The sequence below is a fragment of the Gossypium hirsutum genome, chromosome D10 (genome assembly GCF_007990345.1).
Source record: "Gossypium hirsutum isolate 1008001.06 chromosome D10, Gossypium_hirsutum_v2.1, whole genome shotgun sequence".
Classification (NCBI taxonomy): Eukaryota; Viridiplantae; Streptophyta; class Magnoliopsida; order Malvales; family Malvaceae; genus Gossypium; species Gossypium hirsutum.
In genome coordinates, this window is record NC_053446.1 from 37,909,433 (window position 1) to 37,924,874 (window position 15,442).

General features: G+C 36.4%; 1 non-coding gene across 1 annotated transcript; it reads right to left on the reverse strand.

Annotated features, from left to right (window-relative positions):
- Positions 1-302: 302 nt before the first annotated feature.
- LOC121222845 (small nucleolar RNA R71) lies at positions 303-409 on the reverse strand. Its single transcript, XR_005920215.1, has one exon. It is a non-coding gene; the product is annotated as a small nucleolar RNA R71 (small nucleolar RNA).
- Positions 410-15,442: the final 15,033 nt, after the last annotated feature.

Consider the following 15,442-nt stretch of genomic DNA (forward strand, 5'->3'; position numbering starts at 1 on the left):
AAATCGAGGCACAACAATTCGAGTTGAAGCTAGTCATGTTCCAGATGCTTCAAACTATGGGCCAATTCAGTGGAATGCTTACTAAAGATCCTCATATTCACTTAAGACTATTTATGAAAGTGAACGATTCTTTCAAGTTAGCCGAAGTACCCGAAGATGCATTACGACTGAAGCTGTTCCCATATTCGTTAAAGAACAGAGCTCGTGCCTAGTTGAACTCATTGCCACCGAACTCCATTTCTACATGGCAAGAGTTAGCTGAGAGATTCCTCATGAACTATTTCCCTTCGATCAAGAATGCCAAGTTGAGGAATGAGATTACTGCCTTCCAACAAATGGATGATGAGTCTCTGTATGTGGCATAGGAAAGGTACAAAAAGTTATTACGAAAGTGCCCTCATCATGGAATCCTACATTGCATTCAACTTGAGACATTCTATAATAGTCTCAACGCTCACATGAGGATGGTAGTGGATGCCTCTGCTAATGGTGCTCTCCTTTCTAAGTCTTATAATGAGGCTTACGAAATTATTGAGAGGATTGCCAGCAACAATTATTAATGGCCAACCAATCGAGCAGTGTCAGGAAGACGAGTCACTGGAATACATGAAGTGGACGCTCTAATTTCACTCGCATCTCAGTTATCTTCAATATCCTCAATGCTTGAGAATCTTACCACTAATGGGTCTAATAGTTTTGCAGCCCAACCACCTAACCAATTTAAGAATATAGCCTGTGTGTATTGTGGAGAAGGACATTTGTTTGAAGAATATCCATCGAACCCCGAATCTGTATATTACATGGGTAACCAAAACCAAAACCGAGGGTGGCATGGACTGCAATCCAACTTTTATAACTCATTGTGGCGAAATCACCTGAATTTTTCCTGGAGTAACCTAATAGCTTAGAGAATCTATTGAAGGCATATATGGTGAAAAACGATGTCACTCTAAGGAATTTGGAGAATCAAGTGGGCTAGCTTGCTACTGAACTCAGGAATCGAACACAAGGTGTTCTACCTAGTGACACAGAGAATCCGAGAAATCTGGGGAAGGAACATTGTAAAGCGTTGACATTGAGGAGTGGAAAGATAGTAGAGTCCAACATTGTCGAAGTTGAAAAGGAGCTAGCTGACGCTCAAGATTTAGAAGAAGTTCAACCAAGTGTTGAAATTCCAGTTTTACCAGAACCAGAATTTGTAAAACCCGACAAAATAACCTCAGGACCAGCTAATTCTAATCAACTAACAATGTCGTTAAATGCAGAATTTCCGCCAAAGACGAATCAACCAGAATCAGTCCCAGTAATGAAACCACCACCACCTTACCCTCAAAGACTTCAGAAACAGAAGCAGGAGATTCAATTCAAGAAGTTTCTTGACGTACTCAAGCAACTTCACATCAACATCCCGTTGGTTGAAGCACTTCAGCAAATGTCGAACTACGTCAAGTTCATGAAAGATATCTTGTCTAAGAAACGAAGACTTGGAGAATTTGAGACGGTAGCTCTGACGAAGGAATACAGTGCATATCTTCAAGACAAACTACCCCCAAAATTGAAATATCTTAGATGTTTTACCATACCGTGCAACATTGGGGCAACATATTGTGGTAAAGCATTATGTGACTTAGGTGTCAGTATCAACTTGATGCCTATGTCAATACTTAGGAGGTTGAGGATAGGAGAAGTTAGACCAACTATTGTGACAGCCCAAAGTTGACCCTAGTCGGGAAGTGGTTTCGGGACCGCTAAACCGAGTCACCGAAATGTTGAATGTGATATTTATTGTCTAGAATATGTAATTATGAATGTGTGAAAATTTCAAGCTTCGATTTAGTCGATTGCATGTGAATTTAGTCAATAGGACTTATGTGAGAAAATTTTAAAATGTGATAGGTCAATGTGTGAGGACCTATTAGTGCATGTGGACAAAGGGGGGGACTTGCATGTCAAATTTCCCCCCCTAATGAGTAGTGGCCGGCCATGACAAGGAATGATGGGCAAAACATGTCATGAAACATGTTTTGTTAATGGAAGAATAAAATAAGGAGTATGGGTAATAAAGAAATGGAAACAAAAGAAAAAAAAATGTGTGGTTGCCCCCCCATTGCCGTGAGCTAAAGAGAAGAAAGGAGAAAAATTTGTGTTCATCCTTTCTCACCTTCATTTAGCCTAAATTAGAAAGAAAAACAAAGAAAAAAATTTCTCAACCTTTGGTTCATCCTTGGCCAAAAATTTTAAGGAGGAAAGAAGAAGAAAGGTGAAGAGATTCGGCCATGCATGTAGCTAGGCTAAGGTATGTTTGATGATGTTCCATGAGATGCATGCATGTTTTAGTTGTTAGCTTGAGTTCTACCTAGCCCATGGTCTAAATCTTGCTATGTGATGGAAATGGCACTTGACCATGGATGCATCATTCTTGGTTGATGTTTGATGTTGTGGTGATGAGGCATGAGGATGAGTTAAGATTCGGCCTAGGTGGAGGTTGTGTTAATGCCATTGCATGCAAAATATGAGGCTTGTTAATGATGCATGTGATGATGGCTTGATGATTCTTGAACCTCCTTTTTAGCATTTTTGTGTGAGCACATATGTGCATTGGTTGCTAAATGGAGAAGAATCGGCTAGCAAGATGTGTGCTAAGGCCGAATGTAACTTTGCATGTTGATGAGCAATGCATGTGTTAAATCGATGAAAAGGGGGAGGATGCTTTACTAGTGTGTGTATATGTGTGTATTAAGTGTTGAGATCGACCCCAAAAATAGACATGCATATTCGGCCAAGGGGAAAGAAATTAGCTAATATGTTGTGTTGATGCATGATTTTTTGCATGTATGAGACTTTAATGTCTAATGTATAAATATGGGCTAAGTGCCTTGTGTTCATCTTTTTGATGCCTAAATGATGAAATCAATTTATTTGTTTAATTAAGCTCAAGAGCAAAGGGGAAATAAATCCGATAAAGGGAAGGAAAAAGTGGTTGAATAGCTAGCGGAATCGTTCGACAACACCCGAGGTAAGTTCTTGAGTAAGAGAGCTTAAATTACAATGTGATTAAATCATGCTCTATGTGTGGCTATTGAGCCGAATGTGCAAGGACGATATGTGCCTTGTGTTTGAGTTTCGCAAATGAAAATGAAATATGAATGTGCATGATTAATTGAATGCTGTCCGGGCTAAGTCCCGAAGGCTTTGTGCTAAGTGAATATATCCGGACTAAGATCCGAAGGCCTTTGTGCGAGATACTAAATCCGGGTTAAGTCCCGAAGGCATTCGTGCGAGTTATTAAATCCGGGTTAAGTCCCGAAGGCATTCGTGCGAGTTATTAAATCCGGGTTAAGTCCCGAAGGCATTCGTGCGAGTTGTTAAATCCGGGCTATGTCCCGAAGGCATTTGAACGAGGAGCTATATCCGGTTAAATCCCGAAGGTACGTGATTTGGTAATGAATGAGCTTGCTGTAAAATTCCAGCGAATACTCGAAAAACATCCCAATACGGGGATATGTTACGTATGTGTTGAATTTAATCGAGCCCTTACAAATAAATGTTCGCTCAGTTGATAAACGAGCTACCGGCCTTCGGCTAAGTTAGTTTATTGTGTATGTACATAAGGGTTGTTAATGTTGTGAAGCAAGTTTGATATCGGTAAATTGCGTATTATGAAATATCCCGTTTAGCTAAATGTGTGCTATTCTTTGTGTATGCTGGAATTCCTTGCTCAAAACTTACTAAGCATAAATTGCTTACTCGTTACATTGCTCCTCTGTTTTATAGATTTTTGGTTCTCCAGCTATCGGACTCGGGATCTTGAAGTCGAAGTCGCCCACACTATCAAAGGCTCTTTTGGGTACTATTTTGGTTGAATTTTGATATGGCATGTATAGGACTACCCATTGTTGTCTTTTGAGTACTTTATGAAATGTATAAGTGTACGCCATGCGAAAATGGCTTGTAGAAGTGGAGTATGGCATTAGACCATTCGTGTTTATGAATGTATAGATGGTTTCATGATGTAACTATAGTTGGAATGGAAGTGTTGAGCAAATGATCAGCCACTGGAATGGCTAAGTATGATCATATGTGGGCTTATGTATGACAAGGCCCTAGTTGGTCCATGAAACCCCAAATTAGGTAAGGTTTACTTTGAAAACAGAAGCTGATAGCAGCAGTGGTGTGGATTGGAAAAATCACAAGAATTCGTAGGAGTGGAATTAAATAGTGAATAAATTATGTAATCGAACCTTGATGAATCTACTTTCATATGGAAGTAACGAAACAATCATAGGAACAGTACAGTAAGAGATATTCGGGTTCTTGTGGAACAGGACCAGAACAGTTTCTGGATTCCCTGTTCCGCCTTTGGAAATTCACTATAAATTGACCAGAGATAGTTAGGGGTCATACCATATATGTATGGACTCCTCTCTGAGTCTAGTTTCCATAGAAACAAACGGCATCAGTATTGAAGCTCTGTGCAGAGAGATATCCAAGTCGTAATGGGAAAAGGTCAGTGTAGTCGACCCCTGTAACATGGGAGACTTTGACTAATAAACTGTACTAATTGGCCCGACCAAAAATTCTAGAAAAAAATACATAGGTGGGGACATGAGTCTAGTTTCAGGAAAAAATCACAAAACTAATTTTCGAGTTGTGAAACTCAAGATATAATTTTTGAAGCGACTAGTATTCAAACTGGACAGTGTCTGGAAAAATTTTTCAAAGTTTGTTAACATCTCGTGTCCGACTCCGGTGTCGGTCTCGGGTTCGGGGTGTTACAACTATAGTTACGCTTCAACTAGCAGATTGATCCTTAGTACATCCAGAAGGAAAAATCGAGGACGTTTTGGTACGTGTAGATAAGTTTATCTTTCCTGTTGACTTTGTAATTCTAGATTTTGAAGCAGACAAAGAAGTACCAATCATCCTAGGAAGGTCGTTCCTAGCAACTGGAAGGACCCTTATTGATGTTCAGAAGGGCGAGCTCACTATACGTGTTCAGGATGATCAGGTAACATTTAACGTCTTTAAGTCTATGCGATTTCCTGACACAATGGATGATTGCTCTGCAGTGCCCGATTTAGAGGATTTAATAGTAGAGAAGGAACTCAACTGTGTTGAGGACCCACTGGAAAGAATTTTGACATTGGATCCTCCAAATGATAAAGAGGAGGATGAATACTTAGCTTTGCTAGAAGCTAATCAAAGGGGATTTAATCCACAATCCCGTTTTGAATCTTTGGAGTTAGAAAAGAGGAACTATTCCCAACCAAAAGCATCGATCAAGGAGCCACCTAAATTAGAACTCAAGGTATTACCTTCTCATTTAAAATACGTTTATTTAGGTAACGCTTCTACTCTGCCTGTGATTGTTTCAGCAGAATTGACCACTAACCAGGAAGAGAAACTTATCTTAGTTCTGAAACTATTCAAGAAGGCCATCGGATGGACCATAGTCGATATTCGCGGTGTTAGTCCATCTGTATGCATGCACAAAATTATCCTAGAAGATGGAAAAAAGGGACGATCGATGGACAACGGAGACTGAACCCCATCATGAAGGACGTAGTAAAAAAAGAGATCATCAAGTGGTTGATGAGGGTATCATCTATCCCATCTCAGATAGTTTATGGGTAAGCCCGGTCCAGTGCGTGCCAAAAACAGGAGGTATCATAGTCGTAGAGAATGAGAACAACAAGTTGATACCTACTAGAATGGTTACGGGATGGAGAATCTGCATCGATTACCGGAAGCTGAACAAGGCGACTAGGAAAGATCACTTTTCGTTGCTGTTCTTGGACTTGATGCTGGATAGACTCGCAGGACAAAATTACTACTGTTTTCTCGATGGATACTCAGGGTATAATTAGATTACAGTAGCATCGGAAGATCAACAAAAAATGACATTCACCTGCCCGTACGGTACGTTTGCATTTAGACGCATGCCATTTGGTTTATGTAATGCACCTGCTACATTTCAAAGATGTATGATGTTTATTTTTACTGACATGGTTGAGAAATATTTGGAAGTTTTTATGTATGATTTTTCAATATTCGGAGATACTTACGATGATTGCTTAGCCAATCTAACTAAGGTACTAAGGCGATGCGGAGAAACGAATCTCGTACTCAACTGGGAAAATTGTCATTTTATGGTACGAGAAGGTGTTGTTCTAGGGCATCGGATAACGAAACATGGGATCAAGATAGAAAAAGCAAAGGTAGATGTTATTGGGAAACTCCCACCTCCAACATCTGTAAAGGGTGTAAGGAGCGTTTTGGGCCACGCCGATTTTTATCGAAGATTTATCAAGGACTTCTCCAAAGTTACTAAACCCTTATGCAAATTATTAGAGAAGGACTCTATATTCAAGTTTGATGAGGAATGCTTAAAAGCCTTCAATGATTTGAAAATTTGATTAGTCACGGCACCCATAATCGTCGCACCAGACTGGGATTTGCCATTTGAATTGATGTGTGACGCAAGTGACTTCGCAATTGGAGCTATCTTGGGCCAGTGAAGGAACAAAGTTTTTCATCTCATCTACTACGCAAGTCGAACCCTAACAGGAGCTTAATTGAATTATACGCTAACAGAAAAATAGTTACTTGCTATTGTGTTTGCTTTCAACAAGTTTTGATCTTATCTGGTAGGTACCAAAGTGACTGTCTATACGGACCACTCGGTAATTAAGTATTTACTTTCGAAGAAAGATGCTAAGCCGAGGCCGATCCGATGGATACTTCTACTTCAAGAGTTCGATCTAGAAATTCAAGATCGAAAGGAAGTCGAAAATCAAGTAGCAGATCACTTGTCTAGATTGGAGCCACAAGAAGGGAATTCTCCTTTTATACCAATTTAAGAGACAATTCCAGACGAACATATCCTGAAGGTAAATCATGTCCATAATACCCCTTGGTTTGCTGATATTGCTAACTATTTAGCTTGTGGTTTGATGCCGATTGATAAGACGTATCAACAAAGGAAAAAGTTTCTTCACGATGTGAAGTACTATTTCTGGGAAGAGCCATATGTTTTTAAAAAGTATGCAGATTCGATGATCAGGAGATGCGTGGCAGAAGATGAAATACCGAAGATTTTATACTAGTGTTACTCAGCTCCAAGTGGGGGACACTTCGGAGGTACACAGATAGTGACCAAAGTATTGCAAGTCGGATTATTTTGGCTAACACTATTCAAGGATGCATATGCTTACGTGAAGAGATGTGATCGATGTCAAAGGGTTTGAAATGTCACCAACAGAAATGAGATGCCTCGAACAAACATCATTGAGGTAGAGTTATTCGATGTATGGGGTATTGAATTTCTTGGTCCTTTTCCTCCGTCTTGCAGTCACAAGTACATACTAGTAGCAGTAGACTATGTGTCTAAGTGGGTCAAGGCTGAGGCATATCCAGCAAATGATGCTAAGGTTGTGATGCAGTTTCTGCAGAAGCATATGTTCACAAGGTTTGGAACCCCAAGAGCTATCATCAGTGATGAAGGATCCTACTTTGTGAACAAGTGGTTAAAATGGTTATTAGACAAGCATTGAGTGAAACATAAGGTTGCAACAGCTTACCATCCGCAGACAAATGGGCAAGCTGAACTAGCAAATAAGGAGATCAAAGGCATACTTGAAAAGGTAGTCTCCCCAAACCGACGAGATTGCTCCACAAGATTAGATGATGCTTTATGGGCTTACAGAACATCATACAAGACACCGTTAGGGATGTCACCCTATAGGTTGGTCTTTGGGAAAGCCTGCCATCTACCATTGGAGTTAGAGCACAAAGCTTACTGGGCCCTTCATCAGCTTAATTTGGATCTTAAGCTCGTGAAAGAGAAATGGATGTTCCAACTCAATGAGTTAGAAGAGTTCCAAATGTTCTCATATGAAAATGCCAAATTACTTAAAGAAAGACTCAAGAAATGGCATGACAACCACATTCGAGTTCGAGAATTTGAAGCATGCCAACAAGTCTCGTTGTTCAATTCTAGATTGAAGTTCTTTCCAGGTAAGCTAAAATCACGTTGGTCCGGTCCATTTACGATTCACCAAGTCTATCCATACGGAGTTGTTGAACTCCAAGGTAAGGGAGGTAATTTCTGAGTTAATACTCAGCGCTTGAAATATTATTGGGGAGTTAAAATTGAACGGGATAAAATCTCGTTCATTTTATCGGATACTTAATTTTTCATTTTTTTGAATAAATGATTTAGGATATATTTTCAGGTAAAGTATGTTTCAATTTTTCCTGGGAATTTATTTTGACATAATTTTCCAAGAAGTTATTCCCTAAATGGAAAAATAAATTTTTAGTTTCAAATAAAAGGGTCAATTTTGATCCAAGTTTTAATTTGCAAGTCAATTTTAAATTTTCATTAAGTCTAGGGACTTAATTGAATTATTTTTAAAATTTAGTCGCACTTTTTGTAAAAAAAGCTAGGTGCCTTTCTTTGTGAATATTTTCAAAAAACATCTAGAATAAATATCTTTAATATTATTAATAGTTTGATAAACTTTAAAATATAATTATATTATTTATAATTTATATATTAATTTTTATCAACTCAGCTTAGAATTAGGATTAATTAGGAATTTTTTAATTTCTGCACAATAAAAGAAGAGATGGGAATTAAAAGTAAATATGGACAAGTAGTAAAGTCTAAAGTGTGGCAATAGGTATATACATGTCTAGGATTGGATCTAGGAAGAGCTTGGTACTTAAGCAGTCAAATTGACTTACCTCCTCTTTTCTGGAATCCTACCTGGTGTATAGTTTCTATTCACTTTAAACAATGAGGACATTGTTCATTTTAAGTTGGGGGGACTGAAAATTGAAATTATTTCCACTCAGAATAAAATTTTTCTCTTAATTATGAATATGATATATTTTTGTTCAATAAATTTAAATTTTGTTAAGTATGCTAAATTTAAGTATGAATAAAGTTTGATTATTTCAATAAATTGTTATGTTAGCTTAATAATGACATGAAATGTATTTCTAATAAAGCATGCAAATCAAACCATAAAATTTTAGTTCTTTAGGAAAGTTAAGCATGCATGAAAGTTTAAGTCTTTAGAATTGACTTAGTAGTTTCTTGAGGCGAAATCCTAGGAAGCATAGAACGTTGAAAATGATTTAGGAAACTGTTGTTTAGGCCGTTTGAGCCTTTCAAGCCCACCATGATGAAATTTTTATCCTTTGAAACCCAACTTTGAGACTTTATGGCCTAATTTTATTTGAACCCTTACAAAGTTAGCCATCACTTTTCTTAATTATCTTAAAAAGGTCCCAAACACTAGACTCAGTACTATTTAGAGTATCCTTTGAAAATAAGTTTGGGGGAGTTGCAAAGAAGTATGAAATGCTCTAAAAATTGTAGTACCTACAGTAAAATACTCGAAAAAAAAACATATGTACTTGAAGTGAATTGCACTAAAGAGCATGTGAAAAAGAAAGAAAAGCTGATGTATTGAAGGTAATTATTTCGAAAGGTCTGATACAAGCTGAGTTTAGGGTTTTTTTAAAACCTAAAATTATCTATCTTTTACCTACCCCTAAGCCTAGCCACCTGACAACCTTGTTAAAGACCTATGGATTCAAAGTTCCAATGTTACCTACATTAGTGGAGAGAAATTGCTCTGTTCAACATATGAAGACATCAGTTAAGCTTAATGATTGTAGTTTAATTTTGAATAAGGGATTAAAATCAAATTGGTAGGGATTAACATGTCTTTATTAAGAAACATTTAGTCAAATTGGTAGGGATTAACATGTATGGACAGTAGTTAGCAAATTACTAAGTTGTCGTGAATTTGTTCGTAGCAGTATAAACATAAGTTTAATAATTCTAAGTTAAAGGAATGTAATTAATCCAACACAATTATAATATCTTGATTAAACCTTATTTGAAATCGTGCATTAGAACATTTTTATTTTTAAATTTTTTACTTAGTTTTTAACCCTTTGTTTTTAATCATCTTTAAACCAAAATATTTTCCATCACCAAAGTGTTTTAACATTAATTTCATAAATGTTCCTTTTTACAGTCCCTGTGGGTACGATAACTCGACATTTACTTGTCACTTTATTAGTTGTTGCGATTGTGTACACTTGCACATTTTTGTCATTCCAGTTACCTGGATTACCACTGATTAGAGGGGTTGAGTTTTCTATTAAGTTATTATCGGAAACATCATTGATATCTATAGCACCTTACAGAATAGCTTCTGCTGAGTTGAAAGCGCAATTGCAAGAGTTGATAGATAAGGGTTTTGCTCGACCCAATTTTTCACCTTGGGGTACACCTGTTTTGTTTGTTAAGAAAAAGGATAGATCAATGAGATTATGTTTTGACTACCGTCAGCTCAACAAAGTTACGATCAAGAATAAGTATCCATTTCCGTGAATTGACGATCTATTTGATTAGCTGAAAGGTGCAATAGTATTTTCGAAGATTGATATTCGTTCTGGCTACTATCAGTTGTGAGTTAAAAATTTTGATCTACTAAAAACTACGTTCAGTACCAGGTATGGACATTATGAATTTCTTGTGATGTCATTTGGTTTAACTAATGCACTTGCAGTATTTATGGATTTGATGAACATAATTTTCAGACTGTCTTTAGACTGATTTGTTGTGGTATTCATCAATGATATTTTGATTTACTCTCAAAATGAGTCTGAGCATGCTGAACATTTGAGAATTGTATTGCAAACCCTGCGTGAAAAGTAATTGTTTGCCAAATTTAGTAAATGTGAATTTTGGCTCCGAGAAGGCAATTTTCTAGGACATATTGTATCAACTGAAGGCATCAGGTTGATCCAAGCAAAATTCTAGCTGTTTTTGATTGGAAAGCTCTGAGAAACGTGTCTGAAGTTAGAAGTTTTTTGGGATTAGATAGTTATTACAAAAGGTTTGTCAATGGATTTTTGATGATTGCTACACCGATGACGAGACTACTATAAAAAGATATGAAATTTGAATGGTCTAAGAAATGTCAGCAAAGTTTCAATCAGTTGAAAGAACTTTTGACCGAGGCACCAGTACTAGTTCAGCCTGGATCAAGTAAAGAATTTGTGATTTTCAGTGATGTATCTTTAAATGGTTTAGGCTGTTTTTTGATGCAAGAAGAAAAAGTGATAGCTTATGCGTCTAGACAGTTAAAGCCGCATGAAAAGAACTATCCAACACATGATTTAGAACTGGCAGCTATTGTGTTTGCGTTGACGATTTGGCAACATCATTTGTACAATAAAAAGTGTCACATCTTTACAGATCATTAAAGCTTAAAGTATTTAATGTCGCAGAAAGATTTGAACCTTAGGCAGCGCAGGTGGCTCGAGCTATTGAAAGACTATGATTTGATTATTGATTATCATCTGGGTAAAGCAAAGGTAGTTGTTGATGTTCTGAGTAGAAAGTCTTTATTTGCTTTGCGAGTAACGAATACGAAAATGACATTACCTAATGATGGTTCAATTTTACCAGAGTTGAAAGCTAGACTGATGTTTTTACAACATATCTGCGAGGCTCAAAAATGTGATGACGTGTTGCTAGCTAAACGGAAACAGAGTGAGTTAACTTTTGATTCAGAATTTCAAATTGGATTCGATGATTGTTTACTTTTTAGAGGTAAACTTTGTGTACTGAAGAATTCAGAGCTTATTCGAAAGATTTTGCATGAAGCTCATAGTGGTAGTTTGTCTATTTATCTTGGAAGCAATAAGATGTACATTGATTTGAAACATATGTACTGGTGGTCGGGAATGAAATGGGAGATTTCTGATTTTGTATGGAGATGTTTATTATGACAGCAAGTTAAAGATGAACATCAGGTACCTTCTTGTTTATTATAGCCAGTGATGACACCAGAATGGAAATAAAAGCGAGTTACAATGGAATTTGTATCGAGTTTGCCCCTGTCTCTAAGAAAGAAAGATGCAATTTGGGTAGTTGTGGATCACTTGACAAAGTCTGTACATCTTCTTCCAGTACATCCAGATTATTCTCTTGAGAGATTAACTAAGCTTTATGTTGCTGAGATTGACAGATTGCATGGGGTGCCAGTTTCTATTATTTTAGATAGAGATATGCGGTTTACATCACGATTCTGGAGCAAGTTACAATAGGCTTTAGGTACGCGTTTGCATTTTAGCACTGCATTTCATCCACAGACCGATGGTCAATCTGAGTGAGTTATTCAGATACTCGAAGATATGCTTCATTGTTGTGTGTTAGAATTTGAAGGCAACTGAGAGAAATATTTACCATTAGTTGAGTTCGCATACAATAACAATTATCAGTTGAGCATAAAGATGGCATCGTATGAAACACTGTATAGTTGTAAATGTCCAACTCCATTGTATTGGATTGAGCTTAGTGAGAAAAAGATTCACAGGGTTGATTTGATTCGAGAGACTGAAGAAAAAGTAAAAGTAATCCGAGATAGTTTCAAAGCAACTTCAGATCAACAGAAATCATATGCAGATTTAAAACGTAAAGACATTGAAATTCAAGTAGGCGATAAAGTGTTCTTGAAAGTATTGCCCTGGAAGAAAGTCCTTTGTATTGGTCGTAAAAGAAAGCTAAGTTTGCGATTTATTGGGCCAGTAGCTTATCGATTAGCTTTGCTGTCGGAGTTGGAAAAATTTCATAATGTGTTTCATGTTTCAATGTTACGACCATACCAATCAAACCTTTCACACATTATCTCACCAGCAGATGTTGAGATTCAGCTTGATATGTCGTACATCGAGCTCGAGAGGTTAAAGAATTGAGAAATAAGATCATAGCTTTAGAAAAGGTTCTTTGGTAATGTCACAGTATCGAGGAGACTACTTGGGAACCAAAGGAAGCTATGAGAAAACAATATTCAGACCTCTTTTCTTGTAAGATTTTCGGGGATGAAAATTCCTTTAAGGGGAGAGCTGTAACAGCTCGTTTTTAGTGAAATCAAAACAGTGGCTTCAGGATCACAAATCTGATGCAAAAAATATATTTATTTTATTATTGTTTTAATGTCTACAACATGTTAGTATTATTGTATAAAAATTTCGTTAAGAAATTTTACCGTTTGCATGCTTAATTTGATGAAAAGGAACAAATCACATAAGGTGCAAAACTTGAGTTCTATAAGTTAAAGGTATCAAATGACTATGAAATTAATTAGTTAAGGGGTTTAAATGGTAATTTTATCATTTTTATATTGAGTGGACAAATATGGACATTAGTTATAAAAGTTTAAAGGTTATATGTTAAGGTTAAATTAGTAAATTAGTTAGTAAGTAAATTAAAACAAAAGAAATAATGTATCATCTTCTTTAATTTGTTAAACACCATCGAAAATTGAAGGAAAAGAAACCATGGAAGCTTGAACATTCAGCCATCCTTATTTCTTGCATGTGAGTATTTTTTATCCCGTTTTTAATGATTTCTATGTTTTTAGAGTCGCATATTAATCTAGCTAGCCCAGGGACTAATTTACAAAACCGTTAAAAGGTTAGGGTTTTACCATGAATGAATATATATGGTTTTTAATGTTTGATGGAAGAAAATGGATAGTTGTTGTTAGATAAACAACTTTTGTTAAGGGATTTTTGATGAATTTGTCAATTAGGGATTAAATTAAAAAATAGAAAATATTCATGGTGAAATTGTGAAAAAAAATGAAATGTATGGCTTGCTAAGGACTTATATGAATTCCGGCTATAGTGGGTTAATGGGAAATTGCATGAATTTTCATTTTATGAGAGAGGGACTGAATTGTAATGAAATCAAACTTATAGGGGAAAAATATAATTTTTATAAAATATAAATTTGGATTGAATTGAATAGAATAATTATTGAATTAAATTTATTCATTTAGATCAAGATAAACCTCGTACGATTTTAGATCGGGGTAAAGATAAAGTTTCGAATTAATTAACTTAGTATCTACGTTTTTTTGTCGAGGTAAGTGCATGTAATTAAATGGTATTTATATGCTTTTATTTGAAATAAATATATATGTGTTATGGACTGCCATGTAATTAATTGTTGCATATCCAATGATGTTACGTCTAGTACTGAGCCCCATTTGAACCTTAGGAATTCGTAGGATACGAATGACATGTCATTAGGGTTTACATGTTTCGGGTGCTGGTCTTGAATGTCCCACCGATGGATGAGGTCCAGAATGTGTTGCAGATACTCACAACTTGTGTGAGCAACATCATGTAGTTGCATTCCGACCCACAGCTCGTGTGAGCAGACTCATTTTCACAGCTCGCGTGAGCATATATGAAAAGGAATAGACGGACTACGATTATATGTTAGCACACTTTCTGTGAGCTATCCTAGGTATCCAACGGTATTCTAAACAGTTCAATGGGCTTTATTCAGAAAAGGAAATGATAAGAGAACGATATGAATTGAGACATGTTCATATATGAATTTCTTTGATATGGTGATACATGGAAATTATGTAAGTTGAAATGGGTGACAAACTCCAATGATACATGTTGAGATTAATGGCTATCCATGTTATTGTGCCTATGATTTATATTATGCATGCTAAATTGTTTAGTATGGATGCTTAGGGTTTGGCCAAGCTTTGGTTGGATTATGCCATGCTAAATTTAAATGTTATGTAATGAAATGGTAAGTTAAGTTTTACATTATACGAACTTACTAAGCATTCATGCTTACTTTGTGTTATTTTCCATGTTTTATAGTGAGTTGTAAGCTTGTCAGAGATCTATCACACTATTCATCCGCTAAATTGGTAGATTTAGATGTTTCTAAGTCATGGTTATAATGACATGATTAGGTGTTTTTTTTATAATATAGCCATTTGTGTTGGCTTGTAATCATGGTGTTTCGGGTGATGAAATAGTTGTTATGTTGGCACGTATATGTGGCTTATTAATGGTTGATATTTTGGTGTTTATGGTGATTAAATGATGGAAGTTGGAATGGTAACTAAAAATGCATACCATGAGATGTTCTTTAATATGCCTAGATATGGTCATTTAGTATATGGGATGTAGTTGACATATATGGCTAATGGTGCAAGTGTTTAGTGATGATAGATGTTAAATGGCCAATTTGGTATTTTGAGTGTGACTTTATATGTGAACTTAGTGGTAAGTTTTGGCATAAATTTGGTTACAAGTTGGTTGGTTTATGCCTAAATTATGCAATTGTATAATAGATGTTGGTTATTGTGATTGAGGTGCCTTTTGGGTACATTGGTTGTATGATCAAATACCTTATTGGTTTAGCTTGTTGATGCTTGGTTTGGTGCATTTTGAATGCTTGATTATACGTGGAAAATGGTTGTAGGTGTGTGCATGCTTGGGTGAGAAAATGGTTTGGAAATGGCCTATATTTCATCCACACGGCGAAAGACAAGGGCGTGTGTCCCCTGTAGCTTACAAAGGATTGCAACTCAGG